Below are 12,104 nucleotides of genomic sequence, written 5' to 3' on the forward strand. Positions count from 1 at the left end.
ATCCTCTTGCCGTGAATGGTGCCAAATTTAAGAAAAAGACTTCCATTTTCAGTACTTTTTACATTTGGGGATTATAAATAAGGATTGTGGGAAGATATTTCATTACAGGCAGCTTCCTTGAATGATTAGTCAGGGGCTCCTTAAACCCCCAAGGTATATTTTCCCACAATGCATTTTGACTTGTGGCCTCATCCACATTTCTGTGAAAGGTAGGGCCCATCCAAAGGGTTTGCTCTGAACTCAAGAAAGCCATATAGGTGAGATAATGACATTGGTTCTTCTAAACATACCTGGAATGTTTCTGGAGCCACCAACATTTTTCAGCACACGGGATTTAAAGGCTATACATTTCTGATTCAAGGCACATCCTTCATTAATGTGTTCTAGAAGCCATTTTATCAAATGTCACAAAACACTTCATTGCAAGTGTACCCAAGTCGACATCCTATTTCATCTTTTCAAGATGTTTAATATCTTCTGCCTCCCATTACAAAAAATAAAACTTAAGCGTTAGATGTCAACCTAAAAAAAAAATAAAAAATAAAAAATTGTGTACCATAAAATTTAATATAAACTCTTAACATGTAATTTAATATAAATAATTATTATATGTTATATATAATTAAAATATTAACAAATTATAAAAAATACTTAAAATGAAAAAAAAGAGAGAGACTCACAGATACAATGTCACATGATATCAGAGTCAGAGATTGGAGTGACATGGTTATACTCCAGGAAAAAAACAAGGATTAGCAGCCAGCAGCAGAAGCCAAGACACAGGATTCTACCCAGAGTCTCAAGGGACAATAGCCTGCTGAAACCTTAAATTGTAGATTTCTTGTTTCCAGAATAAATTTCTGATGTTTTAAGCCACCTAATTTAAGGTACTGTATTCTGGAAGCCCTAGAAACAAATAGAGGGGCTCAGGAAGAAGATCAGATGAGTCACAGAGATAGAACTTTGTGAATCTTACTGAAGCACAAGTAAAATAAAGACTTTTCTGTCACAGAATAGGATCTAAAGTCTAAAGAGTCCTTACTATGTGCTTGGCACTGCTCTAAGTACTTTATCCTTTCATTTAACATGAAGTATCATGTAGTACTTCAACCATATGAATTAGGTTTCACAATTTAGAGGCAAAATCTGCATTAATTCTTTTAAATAATTATCTTTTCAAGGGATGTATTATTCTGCTCTGTAAACTCTTTCTGGTGAATAATGAAGATTTTGTACTACACAACTTTCATTGCTTTAAGTTGTAGAAATTTGAAATGTTTAATTTCAGTGAGAAAAATAATTGGCAACCATCTCTTCAAAGCTTGTTATATCAAAATTAGAGCTTTAATAAAAAAGAACAATACATGCCTAATGTCCATTATATTTATGTAATGTGCTAATAATCATATTTGCACATTATCAATTTATGTATAATTGATAATCAATGGTTACAAATGCATGTATAATAAATTTCCATGGCTCAAATAATACCCATTGCCATGCAAGCAGAAAATCTTTTTAAACCACTATGTTCAGAACAAATATCTGCTTTAAGTGGAGTGATTATAAGTAATAAAGTAAAATTATAATGTTTAAAAACTCATGAAACTAAAGATCATTGCAGATTATAACTACTTTAGGAAGTATTTTCATTTATTGATTGCTACTAATTATTGGATACTTTTCTCTTCTGTTTTATCTGTTTATTTTTTTTCTTTCTTTTTCATAATGTATTTCAAAAACTGCAAAATGTTACTGAATGATGGCAGTTCTCTGAATCTTACAATGCCTGTATATCAAAACATTGCATGGAAAAATCAGAGAATCTCTAAATTCCTCCAGACATATGGTTTGCAATGAAGTGGTTTATTGCCGAATAAACATTAATCTCAGACAGAGGCAGCAAGTGCCATTTCTCCGCCTCCACATTTTTCTAATTCATGTTCTTTGTGCTGAAAGCAAACACATCCATTTGAATCTGCTTCAGTCTTGCATACCCTCATTTCAAAATACCATGAGCTTCCATTGTTTGGCAAGCCTCAAGCTTTGCAATTGATTTTTGTCATTATTATTCATTATAATCAGTTCAGATACTCTATTAAAATCAGCAGTGTGGGCCTCAGGATTTAACTGCTTTTAATAGTAAACAAAAAAAGAACACAAGCACAGTCTCTAGTTTTTACTCTGCAGATTTGTTGTGCATGTGTATAATTCTTTTTTTTTATAATGCAAGATGTAATACATTTAGAGAATAGTAAAGCTTTATACTTAATATATAATTAAGTAGATAAAACACTGATAAATATAACCATATAATGTCTGTCTGAAGTATGAAAAACAGTAATCTGGCAAAGAAAGTTAATTCCATAAAAGCTAAGAAATAAAGAATACCCATGTGTGGAAAAGTTCTCTAATGATGCAAAGATGCAGAACATCTCTGGTGGAGATCAGGTCAAGGCAGCTGAGAATAGATGGTGTAGACACACATGACCATATCACTAGCTTTACCAATAAGGAGAATTTCCCACTTTTTTGTCCACTCCAACTTCTGTCCTACCAAGCAAAGACAGATTCTGAGTATGCACTATTATTCTAACCTGCACAAGACCAAGAGCTGTTTCATTCAACCAGTTAACAAATATTATTATTAGAAAACAATTATATGAAAACGAAAAAGATCTTTCCTGGTTTAGGATATCATTCCCATGTAAGCAGAGTATGTGGCCACAAAAATGTAACAAGGCAAGCATTACTGATCTATTGATGAATAACAAATCACACCAAACTCATCAATGTAAAACAGCATACATTTATTATCTCATAGTTTCCGTGTGTCTGGTATACGGGCCTGGTTTAGCTGTGTCTCTTTTTCTTGGTTTCTCATAGGCTGCAATCAAGATGTGATCCCTGAATTCTTCATTTCATCTGAAGACTCAATAGGGAAGAACTCTTCCCTAAACTCACTCAGAGACTTTTGGCAGAATTCAGTTTCTATGGACTGTTGACCAGAGGCCACCCTTAGTTCCTTAATAAATGCTCCTCTCCCACATTGCAAATTTTTCATCAAAATGTATAAGCCAAGAAGGCAGTAGAAAAAATCTGCTAGCAAGTTGGAAATCAGATTTTTATAGCCTAATCACATAAATAGAAAATCGTGTATTTACTGGTTAGAATCACTTACTAATTTCAATCCACTCTCAAAAAGAGGTGATTTAGCCAGGCACCAGTGGCTCATACCTGTAATCCTAGATACTCAGGAGGATCACCACAACCCTCTATCTCTAAAAAACACTTCACAAAAAAAAGGGGTAGTGGAGTAGCTCAAGGTGTAGGCCCTGAGTTCAAGTCCCAGTAGTGCAAAAAAAAGAAAAGTTCCACAGGAATCAAGAAGCAGGCATCATGGGGCCATTTTAGAAGTCTGTCTATTATAAGGTGTTGTCTATCTCCCATAGTTATCCATACTTTTTAATATCTCCACAAGTGGGGTCACTATGGTGCACTAAAACTTGCTTAGGGGCATGGGAGTGCATGCTTGTAATCCCAACACTTGGAGGTTAAGGTAGGAAAATCATGAGTTGGAGGCCAAACTGGGCTGTATAAAAAAGAACCTCTGGCAAAAATAAAACAAATAAATAACAATAACAACAACAAACTGTTGAGTCCATAAGGCATTCTTTTTTAAGTAAATACATCCTGATACTAGCAACATTAAAAACATTAGTTCTTTCGATAGTGGCAAGTGACAGGAACTAGCATAGTTTTGCTGAGATGCAATGGCAAAAGAAATCATGGAATATTAAGATGGTATCTGAGAGAACTAGCTTGGAGATGCCCTAGAAGAAGGGAAGAGGAGACGAAATAATCTTTAGTCTTCATCGACTATATCCCCAAGATATTAAGGATAGTATGGATAATAATAAAGATATTCCTATAAACAGCTTAGTTATGGTCCCCTAAATGTTTCTGAAGCTTAGTTATTCTTAACTACAATAGTTATTGCTGGTGACTAGATGAGTAGAATTTAAAATCATAGAAACTCTTCTCTGGACATCTTATTTCTGTTTAGGAAGAAAAGGAGCTTTAATAAAAAGACTAGAAGTATCTATTACAATTTTGCTTAGGAATTATAACTTGGAATCTTAAAGACGATTCTGCCCATGGTGAATATTCAATTTTTACCTGTCAACAACATTAAACTTAGAATAAAAATAGGGCCTTTAGGGGTATCCATAAACTAGGGCTTTTAAGGGTATCCACAAACTCAGGACTTCAACCATTTCTGTCAAAATTAAGTGTTATAAGGACCCCAAACCACACAATGGAGAAAAGACTGCATCTTCAACAAATGTTGCTGGGAAAACTGGATATCCATTTGTAGAAGACTGAAACTAGTTCCCTGTCTTTCACCTAGTACCAAAATCAACTCAAAGTGTATTAAGGATCTTAATATAAGGCCTGAAACTTTGAAACAACTAGAGGAAGTAGTAGGAAATATACTGGAATATATAGGCATAGGGAATGATTTCCTAAGCAGAACTCAAAAGGCTCAGTATCTAAGAGAAATAATGAACAAATGGGACTACATTGAACTAAAAACTTTCTGCACAGCAAAAAGAAACAGTCATTAGTCTCAAGGAACAGCCTACAAAATGGGAGAAAATCTTTGCCAGATATTACCACAATAGGGAACATAGAGGGAACTCAAACAACTCAACCCCCAAAAAATCAACATCCCAATGAAGACATGGGCACATGAATTAAACAGAGAATTCTCAAAAGTAGAGGTACAATGGCCAGTAAATACATGAAGAAGTGTTTAACCCTTGCTATATAAGAGATGCAAATTAAAACTACACTAAGATTTCACGTCACCCCTGTTAGAATGGCTACATTCAAGAACAAAAACAACAACAAATGCTGGTAAGGATGAGGCAAAACAGGAACCCTTAAATACTGGTGGTAAAAATGCAACCATTATGAAAAGCAGTATGGAGATTCCTCAAAAAGCTAAAGACAGAACTGCCATATGATCCAGTGATACTGCTCTTGGGCATCTACCCGAAGGAACACAAGTCAGGATACAATAGACATGTCTATACTCCAATGTTCATCACACCAATATCCAGCTACCCTACAATACTCAGCTGCCCTACAATTGAGGAATGAATCAAGAAATTGTGATATATATATATATACATATACATACATATATATATATACATATACATCTATATATATATACATATATATATAGATGTATATGTGTGATATACATCTATATATATATATATATATATATGTGTATATATATATATACACAATGGAGTTTTACTCAGCCATAATAATGACATGTGGTTGGAAACTAAATGGATGCAGTTGGAAGATATCATGTTAAATGAAGTAAGCTAGACTCAGAGAGACAAAGGCCACATGTTTTCTCTCATATGTGGAAGATAGATCCAAAAGATAAACATATACACAAAACCAAACATGATCATATACAAACTCATATGTAGAACATGTTTGTAATAGTTGACTACTTTATTGAAACTGGGAAAGGAGGGAAAGGAAAAAAGAATGATAGAGCATCAACAATATTGTAAAACAAAACATCTGTGAAGGTAGAGGATATAAGGATATGTATTGAAAAATGGGGGGTGGAGGTAGAGGTATAAAGGAGATGGAAGGGGTTGAACGGTCCACAGTATAGTATACTCACAGCAGGGTTATACTGAGAAAGCCCTTTGAACTTCAACTTAAATATTAATAATAAAAGACAGGACTGTAAAACAGGTACAGTGGAAGGAGGCACTTGTGGGAAGGGGGAAGGAGATTAAGGTGAGGGAATATGGTTGATGGATTTCATATACTTATATGAAATACAACAAAGAAATCTCTTGCAATTGCTTTAAGTGAGTTGGGGAGGGGTCAAGGAGGTGATCTAACAAATGTTCTATATAAGCCTATTTGAAATTGTCACAATGAATTCCCCCTTACAACAAATATAACCTAATAAAAAAAGTAAAAAAAAAAAATAGGTGTCATTCCTATGAATGTATCAATGTATCTACTCATACTGTCATTTTTAGTTCTGCTGATAAGATCAGACAGTGTACCTCACCCTACTCTTCTCTTTGCTATAAATTTATGCTATCACTGTAATGAGAAAGAGTGAGGTCTTAAATATGTTTTCACCTTCAGTAGACCATAAACTTCTGTTCATTTTTGTTTTCCTTATTTTGAACACATACAAGTCATTTATTAATGTTACAGAAAAGGTTAATGACTCATGGGGGCAAATGGGTCTTGGGAGAAAATAAAACAGCTTCCAAAACTTCCTAGGTCTATCAGTGATCATAATGCATTTACTAAGAATAAGGATTTGCTTTATCAAGGTCAATGGAGGCATGATTCATAAGATCTGCTTGACAAGACCATATTATAATCATCACTGACACTTAAAAAAAGGAATACTTACCTTTTTGGTTACATATTTTATTAATTAGAAATTTTTGTGTCATTCAATATGACCTAGGTGATCCTGCTTAATTTAAGAGGCTGAAGAGTGAAGCAAAGACTTTGATCTCCAAGAGGTTGATGGTAAGCAACTGTATACTAGTAACTATTTCTTGTCATCTAGCTCTGATTAATTGCAGGGTAATTAGTATTGGAAAATCTGATGAATGAGTTCTGAGGTATCTATTTGCTTATGGACACATTTAATCTTGGTAAATTTATATAAATACATTTGATCTTGGTAAATTTAATTTTTAAAATCAGTATTCCAAGAAAAAGATAAATTTGGTACATATCTTAAAATAAATATGTAGGATATTTATTTTAAACACACATCTGATCTAACCTTGTCCAAGTTTGGATTAGACATCCATTTGCCCAAGGTAGATAATTTACAGAAAATAGATAAGGAGCACTCTACCTTAATTTTACATTAAAAGTTTAAGTGAAGCAATTCTACACTTAATCCTCATTTCTGTGAATCAATCATGCATATTGTGGCAGAGGTTAATATCTGTTTCCAAAATCCATGTTCTCATTTTTCTTCCTATGCAAGACACCAAACAGCATTTGCCTTGCTATTAAGCATTCTGGTCAATGAAATTTGAGTTCAAATGACATGCCCCATTTTTAGGTTTTGTCTGCAAAATTCTCATGTAGGTTCCTCCGTGTTCTTTTTCCTCTTCCTTCCCTAAAGCCATGTGTTGGAAACTCACATGAATTTAGGAAATATAATTTTGTGGTTTACTATAGCAATATGAAGAAAGTCTTAAATCAGAATTAATTTTATTGCCACATTAAATCTCTCTAGAAATAGGATTTGTAGTGGAATTACTGGCAGACTTTTAACCATAATGGTGCAAATGAAGAGACTGTAGCAATTGAAAATGAATTTTCTGGTTTGAGATCTGTCAAATAATACATTGGATGTTTTTTATTTGATTGGTTGGTTTCTTCTTGGGCTAACGCTTCATTAAATATTCAAAATCCGTGTTTCGAACTAATTTTGTAACACCTTGTCTAAGATTTTAAATATTCAGTGCTGTTAATCTTTTGAAAGGTCATTTGTCACACTAGATAAGCAAGCAGTAAAGAAATATGCAGATGTAAGCCCCCTACTGAGTTATTTACTCAGAATAAGTCCATCCTATAAAATGTTTGACCCAATGTATTTAGCTATAACAACCTAAGAGCTAATAAAATGTCAATTGCCAGAGAGTTCATCAAAATTTAATATGAACAATATGAAAAGAAAAATTAACTCTGTGATAACTTAAAAGCAGTCAGTATTAAAAGCAAAACAAAACAGTACAAATTTAAAAACTTGAAAAGATGTTCAACCAAACCTTCCGCAATTGCACTTATTATTGGGGAAATAAATAAAACCTAAATTCAATATAATAAGCCACTTTTTAATAGCATTTCCCAACCTTGCAAAATTTACATCACTTTTACTCTTTGCAGGTAAAACAGAAATTATTATTACTACTTTACTGATAAATAGAGCAAGCTAATGGATTCTTTAAAACACAATTTATGTAACAGAAATAATAATTTTAGATGCTTTAGGTGACTTTACCTTTGGAATTCATTCAAGGAATAAAAATAAGTGCTGTTTTCTATTCTAAATTGCAAACTATAATTTTATGGTTCATTTAAATCACATACATATTTATAAAAGTTTTGAAGAGATTTAAGAACTTAGTCAACTTCTCATAATTTATTTAACTAGAAGCAGACTTCTTTGTGATTTCTAAATGAGTGCTTTAACCACTAATACACTGTTAAGATAAAAAAGAAATCCTCTGTTTCCATGTACTGGCTAAATTGGATTAGTCATTAAAATTTATATATTAGTAAATCAAATAATTGCAGTTATCTCCTATGTAATAGGAACAGAATTACTATGGGTGCTGGAGTAACAGGAGCAGACATTGTTCTTGCCTTCATAAGACTTAGACTCTAAAGGAAAAATTACATATGTTCTAAATTCTTGTGAGCTGCAAGAGCTCCTGTCCTGATCTAACTGTGGGCAACTGGAGATGCAGAAAGGACAAACGATAGAAGACAGAGCTGCAGAAAGTTGGGGCCAGGTGTGCTGGGTGCTCGGATGGAGATGCACAGCAGCCTTGTTGCTTCTTTTCTCTATTAACTCTTCTTTTACTTTGCTTCTTTTCTGTATTCTTTAAAATCTTACTTCTTTTCTATTCTTTAAAGACTTTCTTCTTTTCTATTCTTTAAAGTCTCTTTCTTAGACTTGCACTGTCCCATGTTTTCTTTAATCTCTCTTACAGTCTTGGTTCTCAGACTTGCACTGTCCCATGTTTTCTCTTTAAGTCTTGGTCCTCAGACTCACAGACACACAAACAGCTGCCACAGCAACTGCAGCCTCATCCTCAGCAGCAGCCAACCTCACAAGCAGCCTGCCTCACAAGGTACCATGGCAATAGCTTCTGTCCCTCACAAGCAGCCAACCAATCAATCCTAAAAACGTCTCATCCTCCTTCAGTGGGTCTTTTATATACAGTGGTAAACAAGGAGGTGGAGCAACAGTTCTCAGGGAGGATTGTGACACTGTAACAGGAGAAAACTGGATCCTACTCTCTGAATGTAAACATCTTAGAAAAAGCAACTGTGCTGCATTTTGCCCTTGCATTCTTCTGCAGCTAGGGCCATGCCAAACTCAGCCTGCAGATTATTCCACACAGCCGTGCTTATGTCAAGTTTTCATAGGCTTCTCATAATCTGCTTCCCACACTAAAGGACATATACCAAGGGCATCTGTGTGACGTGGCAGCAAGGCAGACTTAAATTTCCTCCATGGCATGTTCCATTTAGAATGTAATGTCCTGTGATAGTCTCCATCATTTTTCATGCTTAGGCTTGAAAGCTTAGCATCTTATATTCAATATTGTGTACATATTTCACCTCTGACTGAGTACTTGATATTCAAAATTTTGGTGTTATGGCTGTGAAGATCGGTAGCTTAACTCTGGAAGAGGAGAGCTAAAATATAGCATCTGAGGCAAAAACTGCATCTCTGGTTGAACATAAGTCTCTGTCTGGACAGGATTGAATTTATCTTACCTGTCTCTCCTCTAGTGCTTCCAGCCAAGTGCGTAAGTGTGCCTCCATACAATGACTGGAAGAGTTCTCATAATTCATTCACTAGTTCATTTAGTCATTCATTCAACTAAAACATAATACTGTGTCCCAGAGTCTCTTACAGGTGCTGATGATAACAGGGACAAAATCATAAACCCAGCAGGTGAAGAAACCCTGTCCTTGTAGAGCTTACATTCAGAAAGTAAACATGTCAGATAAGTAGAATATATAGTAGATACCAAAAGGAGAGTAATTAAGTCATAGTTAGGAAATATAAACTGCAGGAGGTGGTGACAGGGTCAATGGGAATTTCAGATAGGGAGCAGGAAGGACTCACTGAGATGGCCTTGATTCATGTAGAAAAACATGGAATATAATTTCCCTCAAATAAACACAGGTAACACAGAAAATGCACTGTGTCCCCACCATGAATTTGTTCTCCCCAACTGCAGCATTCTACAAGTCCTTGCTCCTCTGTCCAATCCAGCGCCTTTTATCTTATAACCAGTGCCTGGGCAACTCTCTTGCCCACCCTATCATCCAGTTTTTTGTAAGACTCTATTATAGTTAACATATTAAAATGTTAATATTATACAGTAAGCGATGCACTGTCCTACTTCATGTTACATATATAATATATATTTAATACTTATTGCAACCCTCAAAGGTAGTCACTGAGATTAGACTATAAGGTCACATGTTAAGTAAAAGACAGAGCTGGCATTTGAACCAGTCTATATGAATGAATTCTGTTTCTTTTTGATCTAGAGATGATCTAGTGCAAAAGACTGGCCCTGTACCTTTTGTCTTTATTGCAGAATTATGACCAACACTGCTTCTCGGATACTGGTGGCTGTCTAGACACAGAGTCCTGACCCATACCACAAGCCAGTATGTTGAGGCCATAGACATATGGTCTGGACAGAGAGACTGATCCTGGTGTCTATACTGCATGCTAACTCCCCGGATGTGTGTGTCACCTTGCAACAGAATATCTCTTCAGATAGTTTCTAGATCATGGCAAAAATATATAGGGACTTTTGGAGATTAGAACTGGCCAGCCTGGCTGGATCCTTAGACCCTGGATTTTATTTCTCTACATCACATTGTTATAAGAGAATAAACTGACAAAGGTATAGTAATAATTAACAAGTATGTCTAAAATAGATCTAGATGTCAAGGGTGATAGTAAGAACTGACAACCTAAATGACAAGTTAAAGCACACCAAATATGAGACCAAAGAGTTTATTCCAGTGAAACTGAGGATGTCTACCTAAGAAACATGTGTTATGCTTGACCAGAATAACTGTTCCAAAATAGCATCCAGAGGTCTGATTTTATAAATTAAGAAAAAATTAAAAGCAAGAAGGGAATTACAATAAGTTGGTTACTACAATTACATTAGTTATCAAGAATACCATAGACTTGATTAGTCATGGCTCACTTAGGCTATATATTCCAGGTAAGAATTACAGAAAGTGGAAAAAAGCTTTTAATAGGGATTTTTATTATCTTTATGGTGTCAGGGAGCATGCTAGCTCAGAATGAACTATGTGACTTCATTCTCATGCTTCATGCTGTCCCCAGCCTAAAGAATTTTTAATTTTGTGACCTTATTCTTATGACATTTTAAATCCTTTCTCAGAGCTAAAATTAATTGAACACTAATTGTTACTACGTACTGTTCTAAGCATGCTATTATTTAGATACTGAATATCCTCGAAAGGTCCATGTGTTAAAGGCTTAGACTCCAGGGTGTTGCTATTGGGAGGTGCTGTGGACCATCAGGAGATGTGGGATGTGGACCATGTGGGATGTCCATATGTCATTGAGGATATATCTCTAAAGGGAATTTGGGGATCCCCCATCTGCCCTCTCTGTTTTTTGCTTTCTGTCTAGAAGGTGAGCATTTTCCTCTGCCATGTGCTTCTGCTATATGTTCTGCCTTACCATTGGTCCAAAGTATTGTGGCAAAACCATCATGGACTAGAACCTCTAAAATTGTGAGCCAAATTAAACTTTTTCCCTTTATAATTTAAACATCTTGGGTGTTCTGTTGCTCTAAGAGAAAGCTAACTAACATAAGGTATTTTCCATGTACTAACTCATAAAGAGGAATTGACCCTAGGAAACATTATGCTAAGTGAAATAAGTCAGATACAGAAAGGCAAATGTTACATAATCTCACTTCCATACAGAATCTAAAAATGCTAGACTCATAGAAAAGAGAGTAGAGGGGTGGATACCTGGGTCATGGGGTGGGATGGGAGTGGAAATGTGTTAGCCAAAGGGCATAAATTTGCAGTAATTGGGTTAACAAGTTCTAGAGACCAAATGTACAGCATGGTGACTATAATTATACATTATATACTTGAAATTTGCTAAGACGCTAAGTATTCTTAACACACACACAAAAATTTTTGATTGTGGGAATCATTTAATAATATGTATGCATCTATACCAAAACATCATGCTTTATACC

Source organism: Castor canadensis, chromosome 14, assembly GCF_047511655.1.
Source record: "Castor canadensis chromosome 14, mCasCan1.hap1v2, whole genome shotgun sequence".
Lineage (NCBI taxonomy): Eukaryota > Metazoa > Chordata > Mammalia > Rodentia > Castoridae > Castor > Castor canadensis.